Here is a 14614-nt window from a genome sequence, read left to right on the forward strand (position 1 = left end):
ATATTAGCATATATTTAATTTATGAGTTAGTACAAATTTGACTCTAAGAAAAGAACTTCCATCATAGTTTTTGCAAAATAGGCCTTACATGTTAAATTTGGCTTTAAATATGAGCTTCTAACTCTGTTGGCAGTAGAAGCTGAGAAAGAAAAGAGTTAGGGGTGATGATGTGGAGAGAGATAGCAGTGACGGTGTTGGTGTTTCTACTGCACCAAATAGACGGAGAAGATGGTTGCTCCCCCTGTGGCAAAATCACCAACATATCTTCATGTGGGAAAATCAGGAACATATCTTATCCATTCCGATTGAAAGGAGACCCAGAAGGGTGCGGTCTGTTTGAGCTATCTTGTGAAAACAATATAACGCTCTTATCTTTGTTCTCTGGAAGATTTCATGTGGAGGCCATCAACTACAATAATTTTACAATCAGAGTGGTGGATCCTGGACTTCAACAAACAAACTGCTCCTCCCTTCCTCGATATTCCTTGTCTTCCTACAATTTCTCTGATTATTCTTACCCCAACATCCTGGGGTATACGTATTATTTTTCGGTCGAACATATAGTGTTTTTGAGTTGTAACCATGGAGTGAGTGGTAACCGAAAGTACGTGGATACTGGTGGATGCCTGAATTGGGACTCCAAAAGTTACACATACGCTATGGCTGGTGACCTATTAGCAGAGGACTTAGAAGTTGGTTGTGATGTAAAGCTGGTTGCTCCCACATCGTGGTGGGGTTTCGACAAAAATAATTATTCCTACGCCATGATGCACACAGCGCTACTCTATGGATTTGAGGTTTCGTGGCCTGATGGGGGATTTTTTGAGAATAGATGCTGCTATTTCAATTCTTCGATGACATGCTTGTATGCGAAAGTAAGGCAGGTTTTCTGTTCATAATTTTAATTAAATTTAAACCTTTACTAAATTAGAATATTTTTAATTAATTTTTTAATTTTCAAAATTTTTATATTTTTCATTTGAATTGTTTAATACTTTTTTATTTAATTTATGTCATAGTTGTATTGTATTGTTATGTTGTTTTAGTCACTTGTTTCCATATTTTAATAATTAAAATATTATTATAAGTATGACAATTTTATTGTTCATTATATTTTAATTAAAACCAATGAAAATCAATTTGTTTTTTCACATATATAAATTCATACATAAAAAAAACAATCTTTTTAATTTTAATATATTTATATGACTAAAGCCGCCTTTTATCTATTAAAAATGAGTTTCAAAAGTGTATGTTTATTGATTACCTTGCATATTATCCATAAAGTGTCACTCTATAAATTAAACGTTTTTAAACAAAAACTAATTTATCAGTTTTTTATAGTCTACCTACATTATATATGCATCAACTCATGGAAAACATATTTTGGTTTTGAAAAGAAATAAAAGCATTTAGACCGTATGAACATAATAACCTTCGTGAAATTATGTAAGTAGTCTTCATTGTTGTGTTTTTTTATAAGGGTTAGAGCACCTTCAAATGCTCTACTTAATTAAATTTTATTTTTTATTGATAAGAAAAAAAAGTCTTCATTGTTGTGCTGTGATTCTCTGATATTGATACTCTCTTTCTTTTTTGGCTGAATAGAGATGAGACCTTCGAGGCTGGTGGAATCTTTAGAGGGTAAGAATTCTAACTCTGGATTACCTATGTTAGAATTGGCACGTATTTCCGACGACTAATTTTGATCTACATAACTATCATATTACCTGATATACATCTTTCATGTTTAAATATAGTTATAATCTCTTAATTTAAATTTGATTTTTTATGTTGGTTGTCTAATTAAAATTGTTTTCCACTCCATTTTGAAATTTCTTTTCCCTCTGGCAAATGTTTAATTGATCACAAATATTGTGCATTCTGAAGATTTATAAAATATGAATTTTAATGATTTTTAATCAAAATTTTTAATTCGAATTATATAGTTATAAAATGTTGTGGAGATCGGTAATAGTGATAATTGAGAACAATGAAACAAAAAGATAAGAAAGCTTCAAAAAGAAAAGAAAAGTAATAGAGGTATAGGAAGTCTAAAGATACAAGACATAATAAAAATATAAATATTTCAATAATAAGTTCAAAAATCTTTAACTATATATATATATAATATTTTCTTAAAACTCACAATCTATTTACGAAATATAAAAAAATTTATCAGTTAAAAAATGTAAACAATTAATCAAATGAGGTTTTGTAAATAAAGATGATACCCAATTGTAATGGTTCCATGTGGAGATGATAACAAGTGAAATTGTACCCTCATGAAAGATTGAATTATTACGAGAAATTCGAATAACATTCTTGTTGTTCCAATACATGGGCCATGACCTGGTAAGAGACATACACATGTCGGAAAGAAACAATGCAACCAAGCTATCTCAATATAGGTTAGAGTCATTGCACAATATTCAAGTTTAGTAGAGGAACGGGAAACAATATTTTGTTTCTTGCTCATCTAAGAGAAAAGAGATGTAAAAAATCCTATATTAGACTTAAGATTTGAAAGGCCACCAACCCAATCAACATTAGAATAATCACATAAGGAAGGTGATGAGCGAAAGATAATACCCTAAACTGAGTAAGAAAATATGTAAGAGAAGGAATATATTATCTCATATAAGACACAATGTAAGAAATATTAGGACGAGTAATAATGAGATATATTAGATTGTCAACAATAGTAAGATACATAATGAGATCACAGAGGGACACCATCAAAAGAATTATATTCAACATTAAGCTCAAAAGTAATGGTATTAGGAGAAAATATGACCTTTAGGAAAATATGAGTCTTCTATCCCTAGGATATAACAAAGAGAATCAAAATCTTTCATTTTAAAATTTTTCATCTATAATTTGAAGGTAGAATTTAATCTACATCAGCGCCAGTGATTATAATGTCATCAACATATAAAGAGAGAATAATACAACCATGAAAAATAGACTAATAAACAAAGTAGAGCCACAACTACTAAAATAAAACCCAAGAGATTCAAAACTTTGGAGACCTTCTCAAACCAAGCTTAGGGAGCTTGTTTGAGACAGAAAAGAGTTTTTCTTAACTTACACACTTCCCCTAGATTATGAAACCTAGTGGAGGTTTCATGAATACCTTCTCTCTCATATCACCATTTAAGAAAGCACTTTTGATATTAATCTAAAAAATATCTCACTAACGAAGAAAGGGAACAATAATAAGAGTACAAATTGTTGTCATCTTAGCAATTGGGACAAAGGTTTCTACATAATGTAGAACATATTCTTGAGAGAATCCCTTAAAAACTAAATGATAATTTTAATCTCAATAAACCAATCCAACGTTGTTTTCATTTTATAAACCCACCAAGGGCCAATGACTTATTTTCTGAGAGGATGGTATATCAAGTACATGGTAGCAATTTTATATAAAGGTGAAAGTTCCTGTTTCATAACTTGTTGCCAAAGTAGATTAGGGAAAACCTCTTGCCAAGGTCTCAAACAAACTATCAATTATGGTTAAGTAGGAAGAAAAAGGAAGAAGAATAAAAAGAATAAACAAAACATGGTGATTTGGTGGACTTAAAAACACATGGAGGATACTTAGGATGTGGAGGATAAACAATCATAAGATGCACTTGGGAAACTACCAAAACATCTTGATTTCTAGTAGCATTTATATCATCCTTGTAATTCTCGATTTCAAAACTATTTACAAGATCATCATCATTTCTGGAAAAAAAAATGATCAATACAAATGAGATCAAACTTTGTATGGTTGTGGAAGTTAGAAGAAAGTGAATAAAATGTAATGTCCTTATAACAATGTTTTACAAACTAAATCAAATAATAAAAAGTATGATCAATAAAAGAGACATAATAGTAGGATCCACCTTTGGTAGAAACCAATGATGGATCATATACATCATAATGAACCAAATAAAGAGATGTATGAGAGGTAGAAACACTTTTGCCACTAGTGCAGAATTTCCTTTTTACCTCGCCTTATATGTCTCGGTTGGCCAGAAACCGAAGCATATAATGGCGCGGTGGCATTTTTGCAATTCCAGCCAAGCTTTATGCCTCGGTTCAGCTAACACCCGAAGCCAAAAAGAGCTATAGGCCTCGATTCGCCCAAAACCGATGCCAAAGAGAATTATATGCCTCGGTCCAACAAGACCCGGTGCCAAAAAGGGGTATATGGCTTCGGTTGTTAAAGGAACCGAAGCAATAGGGTTTATTTAGGGTTTCAATTTCGCGAACCCCTTTCTTCTTCTCCGCGCCTCTGCAACTCTTTCCTCTCTCTCTCTCTCTCTCTCTTTCCGCTGATACTAACCCAAATTTTTCTCCTCTGGTTCACGTGTGTAGGTGCTCTTTCTCTTCCTCCCTTTAATTTTCAAACCCTTTAAAAACACTATTTTTCCACAGACCCACACCGGACCAACCCTTTGCTCCACCGCAAATGGAGGCTCCGTCGCAGTTAGACCCCTTCGTACTCTCCAAAAACTACGACACTCTCTCATCCGACGAAGCCTCCGCCGCCGCTCACCAAATTGAGGGTGAAGCCTTCTCAGTCGCGGGTGCCTCTGCCGTGACCTCTGCCGACGGCATTGAGACCCTCCAGCTCTACTCCAAGGAGATCGGCTTGTTGTTTCACGCATGGTGAAGGTAGTGGTGGCTGCTGGTTCTGATGCTATGGTTGTCATTGAGTGCTGACTTCTTGCACTCTGAATGGACCTAACCACCTAGTCCTCAATTTACTTGGAAAGAGTTTTAATCTTGAATTGAATAAAAGGAGTGGTTGCCCTTATCTAAATTCCCTCTTCATAATCCTCTTGTCATGAAATGTCTTCACTTTGATCTTGTAAAGAGAGGCAACTTCATATGCTTATGGTCTCATTTCTTCCAAACCATGAATCTTACATTTCCTTTTTTCACTAGCAAGCTTTAGATGATAGTTCAAATTCTTTAGGGCCCAGAGTGCCTTGTGCTCAAGCTCTATAGGCATATGACAAGATTTGGCATAATACAAGTTGAAAGGCGGTTAGGCCCGTTGTAGTTTTGAATGTAGTTATGTATGCCCATAGTGCATCATCAATTTTCAAGGCCCAATCCTTCCTAGAACAAGTAGTTGTCTTCTCTAGAATTTTTTTACATTCTCTGTTGAAGACTTCAACTTGGCCATTAGTTTGAAGGTGGTAAGGTGTTGCTATTTTGTGTCTTATTCCATATGTTCCAACAACCTTTTTAACTGCCTATTGCAAAAGTGAGTGCCACAATCACTTATTATCACCCTTGGTGAGCCAAATCGACAAATTTTTTTAAGAATTTGATCACGGTTTTGGCATTTGTTGTCTTGATAGATGCAACTTCTACCCACTACCACCAACATGTATTCATTGGAATAGGATACTGGCAGTGACCCTACGAAATCAATTCCCCAACACTCAAAGATTTAAATTGCAATTATGCCCTAGAGATGAAGTTTATGTCTTTTGGATAGGCCTCCTACCCTTTGACATTTGTCACAACTCTTATAATAGTCAACTGTATCTTTGAAATTGATTGGCCAATAAAAACTAGACTACAACACTTTAGCTATAGTTCTTGATCCACTTTAATTACCTCCATAACGTGAGTTGTGACAGTGCCACAATATATCCTTGCTTTTTGCACCGAATATGCATCTTCTGAGTAAACCACCAAGGCCAATTTTGACCAAGGTCTGTCCTGAATTGCAAATAGCTTCTCATCAGGAAATTCTTCAAAACTTTCCTTCTTGATTAATGATTTATTTGTTACTTAGCCTTGATAAGTGGTATGCCATAAGGTTTTCACTTCCTTTTTTATCTTTGATGGTCAAATTGAACTCTTGTAGCATCAAAACCCACCTGCTAGGCTTGGAATAACTTTTATTCATCAGATATTCGATAGTTGTGTGGTCAATGTAAATTGTTATTAGTGATCCAATTAAGTATGCTTTGAAATTTTCCAACCCAAATACAATTGCTAGAAGCTCTTTTTCAGTTGTGGCATAATTCACTTGAAGTTTTCCTTAACATTGGTTGGAGGAGGAATTTGGATATAATGTCCACCTTATTTGGACTAACTTTTATCCATTTTTCAGAGATTTTATGACCAAGCACAATACCTTCCTTAATCATAAGGTGGACTTTTCCCAATTAAGCACTATGTTGGTTTCTTCACATCCTTTTAAAACTTTGTTTAGATTTTGTAGGCATGATTAAAAGGATGAACCAAATATTAAAAGGTCATCCATGAAAACTTCTATACATTTTTCACCAAGTCCCAAAGATCTCTAACATGCATCTTTGTAATGTGGCTAGAGCATTGCACAACCCGAAGGGCATCCTTCTATAAGAAAAAATCCAAAGGGACAAGTGAATGCAATTTTTTCTTGGTCTATTGGATCTTTCTAGCATTTGATCCATGAAATGTGGTGGAAAATGATCTTTTCTAGTTGCTTGATTCAACTTTCTATAATCAATGCACATTCACCACCCCATGATAGTTCTTGTAGGGATCAATTCATCATTTTCATTGTGAACTACTTTCATCCCCCATTTCTTGGGGACAACTTGGACTGGAGTAAATCATTTACTATTTGAAATTGGGTAAATAATACCAACTTCTAGTAGTTTTATAACTTCCTTCCTCACTACTTCCTTTATTTTTGGATTAAGGCATCTTTGAGGTTGAGCTATTGGCTTGTAATTTTCCTCCATCAGGACTTTATGCATATAATATGAAGGATTTATTCCTTTTAGATTAGAGAAGGTCCAACCAATAGCTTTCTGATTGGCCTCCAGAATTTTCACCAGTTGTTCTTCTTCACTTGTTGTAAGTGAATTGCTTAGGATGACATATTTGTTATGATCTCCCTCTAAGAAGGCGTATTTCATATGTGAGGGCCATTGTTTTGTGAATTGTCTCTCTTTATCCTTCATTGTAAGTGCATGAGGATAAGATAGTAAATTACTTTGGCATTGATGTAAATATATGGAGGAAAAAATCTTGTCAGAAATTTCCTCTTAGCATCCTCCCACCTAGTTAAGCTTTGATTGGGATGTGATTACAACCATGTCTTAGCCCTCCCTATTAGTGAAAAGGGAAAAATTCTAAGATAGGTTTCATCTTGCATTATCCACTCCTATATGTCAATGAGTTCATAAAAAGTAGTCAAATGATTATAGGCGTCTTCATTGTCCAAACAAGAAAACTGGTTTTTTTGTGATAAATGACAACACTCCTAGTTTGATTTCAATTACTTTAGTTGGTCTGACTATGCTAGAGAAATGTCTTGGTCCAATATGTTGAGCATAGTCTTTCAACCTTATTTGTGGTACAACCTTTTCTACCATGGTTTGCTATGAAGTTGTTGTCTCACTTGTGTTAGTTGTTTCTTCTTCTTCTTCTTGGCCTTATTGTTTCTTCTTGCAGTTCTTTCGATCTTAGGATCAAACAACAAATCTCCAACCTGATTTCTTTTTTGCTTACACAAGAACTCCAAGAACAAGTAAAGCCAACAAAATAATAGCTAAGCTAAACTTAACTTTATATATATTAACAAATTTACAACAAATCCAAATTGATCAAAAAATTTTGACAAAAATATATAATCAAATACCTGACAATGGGACCAAAAACTTGATGACATATCAGTCGAGATCAATCACACCAGCAAGTGCATTGTTTCGACTGTAATGCCATGTGTCGTATCCACAGGGATTTTATCAACTTCTTATTACAACTTGTGAAATAATTTGGATTTGTGAAAATCAATGTTTGGTTGTAAGGTAATGGTGATCCATAACTTAAAAGTGGTAAGAAATGTGCGACTGAGATAAAATAAAGTGTGTTAGGATTAAATTTCATTATTTTGTTCTTGTGCACGGTTAATGTTTCATTGAATTATTGTAACATCTCGACCGAATATAACAGATTTAATTAATATCATAAAGAAAATATAAATAATCTTCATTTAATAAAACATCATTTCCCAAAAACGCGGGAAATTTAAAACATTTAATACCTCAGAATTTATTACAAAAAAAACATAATTATAACTCCAATTACAAAACTCAAGTCTGATAATTTAATAGATTACAACTGATTCAAAAACATATTAAAACTCTAATAAATTCCTAAGCTAGCCCACGCTCTGAGCCTATGCTTCACTAGCACCACCTGCAATATCATCTTCTCCCGTGAACCGCGTACACAATCATCGCCAAACACAAACAAATAGGGTGAGCTAATATCACACAATCATATGTATATACAACAATTATATATCCAATTAATTATACCAAAGAAACTGCCCTTCCTTCATCCCACATGGCCACAACCATGTTTTGATATCAAAAGCACATAAAAGGAAAATCCACCCTTTGAACTGATTACTTTAGACTAGGTGAATGAGAGTTGGCTTCATCTCCATATTGATGGCATTGACTGTTGGCCAAGCAATACTATTGAAATTGATAGGGCTTGTGAAAACTGCATAATCTTCTAAAGTGCGTCTTTCACGACCTCTACCATCGCCATGAAGATTTTCATCCATTTCTTCCTCTGGAGATGAGTCAAGAATCTAAGAAGTAGAATGAAGATTGTGTGAAGAAGAAGGATGAGGGGCAACTTGTTGTGCTAGAGCTCGTTGTCGCCGTGTGACACTTTTTTTTTTCTGCGGGTAGTTTTCTTTATCTCAAGATCAGCAATAAGTGCTTCTAAAGACCTAGTCCTCCTTGTACGGATCTTACCCTGCATACACTAGACAACAACAAGCTCGAACTACAAGTTAGCCCAAAACAATGAATATGTACTTACTATAAAAGTAGTAAAATATGTACAAAAGAATAAAGTCTAAATAGGTTAAAAATCACACAAAAGTCAAGTATTAGACACGGGTCCTCGACAACGGTGCCAAAAACTTGTTAAGACTTTAGTAAGTGTACCAAGTCGCACAAATAGTAACCGGTAAGACTGGGATATTGTTTCCCAAAAGACTCGTGTATACTAAATAATCGTGTAATTAATAACTAATATAAAATAAAGAATTAATACATAATTTGAGCTTTTGTGCAAGAAAGTAAATTTTGCATAAACAAGTAAAAGGTGAACTTCGATGTTTGAAAATCTTAGAAAATGGAAAAGACTAAAAATGAAATGGATTGATATTGTTGGGGTTAGATTTCACCAACTTCACTCTCAAGCGTATAAAACAGACAACTCTTCTCCATTAAGTTACTAATGTCAACCCACAAGTTTACTAAAGCCTTAATCTCTTAGTTGAATGAGCTTAGGTTTCTTTATTAAGAGTCAATTCCTTGAATCCCTAAATAAGTAGACCCACTTTACGAAATAGGTTTTAAGACAACTAATGAGTCAAGTTCCATTCCTAGATACAAGTTCCATTAGGTATCTTGTTCCAAGCCTAGGTTTCAAAAGATATTACCCAATACCTAATGACCCAAATATCATACAATAATGGTCAAAACAAAGCAAACATTAAGTAAAGAAACAAAGATACTAGCAATTAATGGAAGAAGCATATATATATATATATATATATTCAAAACATTCACAAATGCATGGGAGTTTAATGGCTACATCTACCCCTAACAAAATAGTTTCGCTCTCCATTATCATGGAGAGCATAAGCTTACAAAATGAAGGTGGAAGAGGAAGGAGATACAAAGTTGAAGATGGGAAAGTTCCCACAAGCCCTAGCAGTCCTTAAAGCGTTCCAAATCATGTTGTTCGAGCTCCAAAACGCCCAAGATGAGTTTCCCTCGTGAAAACACAAAGAAATAGGGTCAACTTTCCACATCAGCAAAAAAGAGAAGGAATTTGTGTCGTGAGCCGCCTGGCAGCCCGACGGTCTCCTGGTGCCGCCAGGCAGTGATTCCTTGGAATGATTGACGCCTAGAACTAGTTGTGATTCGCTAGGCGATGGCTATTTCTTCCATATTTTCATGATTTTAAACTTCTTCTTGTTGCTCAAGCTCACTCACTTGACTAGGTTTTTGGAACAAAGCTTTCAATCTATAAAAAGATACAAAATTTGGGGATTAGTGGTAAATTAGATCAATGTAACTCAAAATGAATTTATTTGCAAAAATAAGATAAAATTGAGGATTAAATAGGTTAAAAGATATGGAAGAGTTGATTTTGTTAATAAAATAAGACTTAGATAATGGTAAAAATTAACATTATCATAGGATCCTTAGCGTAGATCACATTTGTGAGGTTGGTTCTTCAAAAAGATGAAATTTTAATTAGGAATTTGGAAGAGAAAAATGGGAGATTTTGAGAGTACAAGATTTTAAAAATAAAAGGGACTTTCCTGAGAAGAAGAGAATTGGGGCTCACACTTGTCTGCTTGTCTAATTAGGTGAGCCTACTAATAAGCAAAGAGAGGTAGAGTGAGACTTTTAACATTCACTTGCACATAAATCTGTTAAATCATGATAGACTATTAGAAATATCAAATGAGATATAGGCTTTTAATAATGAAACAAAAATAATGATACGTGAAAAAAAATAAAACTTCTAATATTTACCTCAATAAAAAGTCTAAAAATACAAAATCAAAATAAATATATAAATATGATAATAATATAAAATGTTAATGTAATATTATCTAATAATAGTGAACAAGAAAAATAAGGTAAAAGGCCTATTGAGATATGGAGGCCCGTTTCCGATTGCAGCTCAAAATTTAGACAAAATTTATATATAATGGAAGCAGAAAGAAGATGGTGGGAGAAAAGTAAAGCAAAAGAAAAATTGAAAGCAGCTGACTAAAAATCCTTAAACCCCAAGATCATTTCCAAACCAAATTATCTTTGGAACCTAAAAACTAATCTTCAGCCAATTAACTATTTTATTTCCTACAAATTTAACATGCCTTGTTTTATAGTCAGTTTAGACGAAAACCGTTTTTAAAATTTAAATTTAGACAGTTTAAAATTTTAGTGATTAGGAAAACCAAAATCACCATAAGCGTCTACGAAGAAGGATAAAAATAACATTTTGCAAATTATGTAACAACAAAATATTTTTTTAATGTAATAAAGAAAACAAAGGGAGTTAAAATTGTGAAAAAGACATATTTAAACTTTTTTTATTAAGTTTAAAATATAAGTAAATCCATATTTACAAAATAAAAAAATATTGTTTCCTAAAATAAATATTATTATAAATAAAAAATTATAATTGATCTTTAAAATTTAGTTATCAATATTTTTATTATTAAAGAATTAGTTTATAAATTGATCATTAAACATTAACTATCAAGGTTTTGACAAAAAAGAGAGTTAGTCTCTAATCAATTATTAACCAATTTTAATTTTTTATTCATAATAATCACTATTCAGTAATCAATAATTTTTTATTTTATAAATTAATATTTAAACAAATCACTATAAGAATTAACAATTTTTTATAATTAAAATTAATTATTATTAAAAAAGTTTCCTGTATACTACGTAAATAAGATGATTAATGTCAATACTATTCCTCAATATAAAATACATGAATATATATATATATATATATATATATATATATATATATATATATATATATATATATTCGTACACATTAATAATTATTTCAAACAAGTGTGTGGATTACGCATCTAACAAATTTAAACAATATATAACATAATTCAAAAAATGAGTAAAACATCAAATTTCCTAGATTTTGCATTACTGTTTATCTTTATACTTTATATAAAAGAATATTTTACTTTTAAGTTTTCATACTATTCATTAACTCAAAGATTTTGTACTTTTATTTTGCAGCGGCTATTTTTAGTATCCTAAAAGGTGAGTTCCTCTATTTACATATGTACATATTGTTTAAGTAAAAAGGAAAGAGTTTACTTTGTCCCTATCACAGGTTCCATCCTCTATTTCTATATGTTATAAATAATAGGTATGATGGAATAAGTTTCTTTATAAATATAATTTTTTTGAAAATATATATATATATATATATATATATATAACTAATTTTTAGTCCTTATTTTATATAACTTTTTAAAACTTTTATTTCTAATTTATAGATTCAACTTTATCTTTCTGTTTTTCGTTTATAAAAAAATACTTACAAAAAAAATTGTCCAAATATAACTAAGATTATTTGTACGATTCTTTCCAAAATAGTTCTATAATAGTTTTGCACTATTATTAACTTTTTATTATGATGACATCTATCCTTTGACTCATGAACACTTCTAATATACTTTTAAAAATAGCAATGTGTATATGTGGTAAGCGAGTCATCGCTCTTTTTTTCTATTGAAATACGTGAACAACTTAATATGTTTTATTAATATGGTAATAAAAATAATAATATTAATAAAAACATAAATAATATAAAAATTTAAGTATTTTATATTATGTTAATAAATAAAAATTAATAAGTTGTTACTTTTTGGTTAAATTATTCTTTTGGTCCCTCTATTTGTCATGAAATTTAACTTCACAGTTTGATCAGAAGGTGTTAAAGTCAACGCCACGTGTCCATTTTTGGTTTTTTTTTTTTTGAATTTTTTAAATTTTTTACACGTGTCACTTCATAGCTGTGCCGGCACAACTGTGAAGTGACACGTGTAAAAAATAAAATATTCAAAAAATATTCAAAAAATTCAAAAAAATCAGAAATTGACACGTGGCGTTGACTTTAACACCGTCTGATCAAAGTTAATGGTGAGGACCAAATTGAGTCATTTTTAAGAAAATGAGGACCAAATTGAGACAACAAAAAACTTGAGGAGCAAACCGAAATTTCATGACAAATAGAGGGACCAAAAGAGTAATTTAACTTTACTTTTTTATCTTAAAAAATGTATCAATATTTGTTTTTTATTACAACCTGATAAGATTTGTTATTAATTCGCAGGATTGGCTAAGGTAATATTTAGACCAAATCAATATGTTTTTATTAATTTAGATGAAGACGATGATGAAAATCGGTATGAACCAGGATTCGTTAGCTTGGGACACTATGTTATACCATACTTCATAGTTAGATATTTTGGTGGCATGATATTGTTTATTGTTCTTTTGGTATACAAATGGAGAAGAAGACATTTGTCTCTGTATGAAAATATCGAAAATTATTTAGAGCAAAATAGCTTAATTCCTATTCGATACTCATATAAGGAGATTAAGAAGATGACCAGAGGTTTCAATGAAAAATTGGGAGAAGGAGGTTATGGATCTGTATTTAAGGGAAAGTTGCGTAGTGGACCTTGGGTTGCCATAAAAGTATTACGAAAATCAAAAGGTAATGGACAAGACTTTATCAATGAAGTTGCAACAATTGGAAGAATACATCATCAAAATGTAGTGCATTTAATTGGATATTGTGCTGAGGGCTCAAAACGTGCCCTTGTTTATGAGTTCATGCCCAATGGATCTCTTGACAAATTTATATTTTCTAAAGAAGGAAATATACATTTAACCTATGACACAATACATGATATAGCAATTGGAGTAGCACAAGGAATTTCATATCTACATCATGGATGTGAGATGCAAATTTTGCATTTTGACATCAAGCCCCACAACATTCTACTTGATGCAAAATTTACCCCAAAGATTTCTGACTTTGGATTGGCAAAACTATATTCAACAGACAAAAGTGTTATGACTATGACAGCAGCAAGAGGAACAATCGGGTACATGGCTCCAGAATTATTTTATAAAAACATTGGAAGAATATCACATAAGTCTGATGTTTATAGCTTTGGAATGTTTCTAATGGAGATAGCAAGTAGGAGGAAAAACCTAAACCCCAATGTAGAGCATTCAAGTCAACTTTACTTTCCCTTTTGGATTTATGAACAACTTGACAAAGGGAAAGATATTGAAATGGAAGATGCCATAGATGATGAGAACAAAATAGCAAAAAAGATGATCATAGTTTCACTTTGGTGCATACAATTGAAACCAAATGATCGTCCTTCCATGAATAAAGTAGTGGAAATGCTTGAAGAGGACATTGAAAACTTGAAAATACCTCCAAAACCTTCTCTATATCCTCATGAAACATTGGAAGATGGTCAAAGAACAAGCTTTAACCAAACAACAGTTTCTGACTTTGTTAGTTCTTCAAGTTTCCATGGAGACCGTGACTAATACTCCACTAAATGAAAGTTTTTGATAATGTATATTAATTATTTATTTGCATCCAACTTATTTGACTTGAACATTTTTCTTCTATAATGTTTACATAGTGACAAATTTTAATGACAAAAAATATTAATCACTATTAGTGACTAAACTTATTTTCCTAAATTCGTGACCAATTTGGTGATTGGATTCTCTTTCAAAAAAAAAATACTAACTAAAACTTAGAAAAGCTAGACATTTTTTTAAGTGAATAATTATACTTGAGAATAGTTTTAATATATATATATATATATATATATATATATAATTTATAAACTAAAACTTACCGGTAACTAAAATAGTTTCTAAATTGGTCTTTAAATTAGTCACTATAGTGAATTGGTCTATAAATTGGTTATTCATTAGCTAACAAGGTTTTGACTATCAAAAATATTGGACTTTAAACTGGT

At 31.8% G+C, this 14614-nt stretch overlaps 1 pseudogene across 1 annotated transcript; it reads left to right on the forward strand.

Annotated features, from left to right (window-relative positions):
* Positions 1-53: 53 nt before the first annotated feature.
* LOC114193423 (LEAF RUST 10 DISEASE-RESISTANCE LOCUS RECEPTOR-LIKE PROTEIN KINASE-like 2.4) lies at positions 54-14300 on the forward strand (annotated as a pseudogene). The gene is made up of 4 exons (XR_014984019.1): positions 54-875; positions 1611-1644; positions 11829-11852; positions 12931-14300. The product of XR_014984019.1 is annotated as an LEAF RUST 10 DISEASE-RESISTANCE LOCUS RECEPTOR-LIKE PROTEIN KINASE-like 2.4 (transcript).
* The last annotated feature ends 314 nt before the right edge of the window (positions 14301-14614 follow it).

This window comes from Vigna unguiculata, chromosome 8 (assembly GCF_037176805.1).
Source record: "Vigna unguiculata cultivar grain cowpea cultivar isolate G323 ecotype 2 chromosome 8, ASM3717680v1, whole genome shotgun sequence".
NCBI lineage: Eukaryota > Viridiplantae > Streptophyta > Magnoliopsida > Fabales > Fabaceae > Vigna > Vigna unguiculata.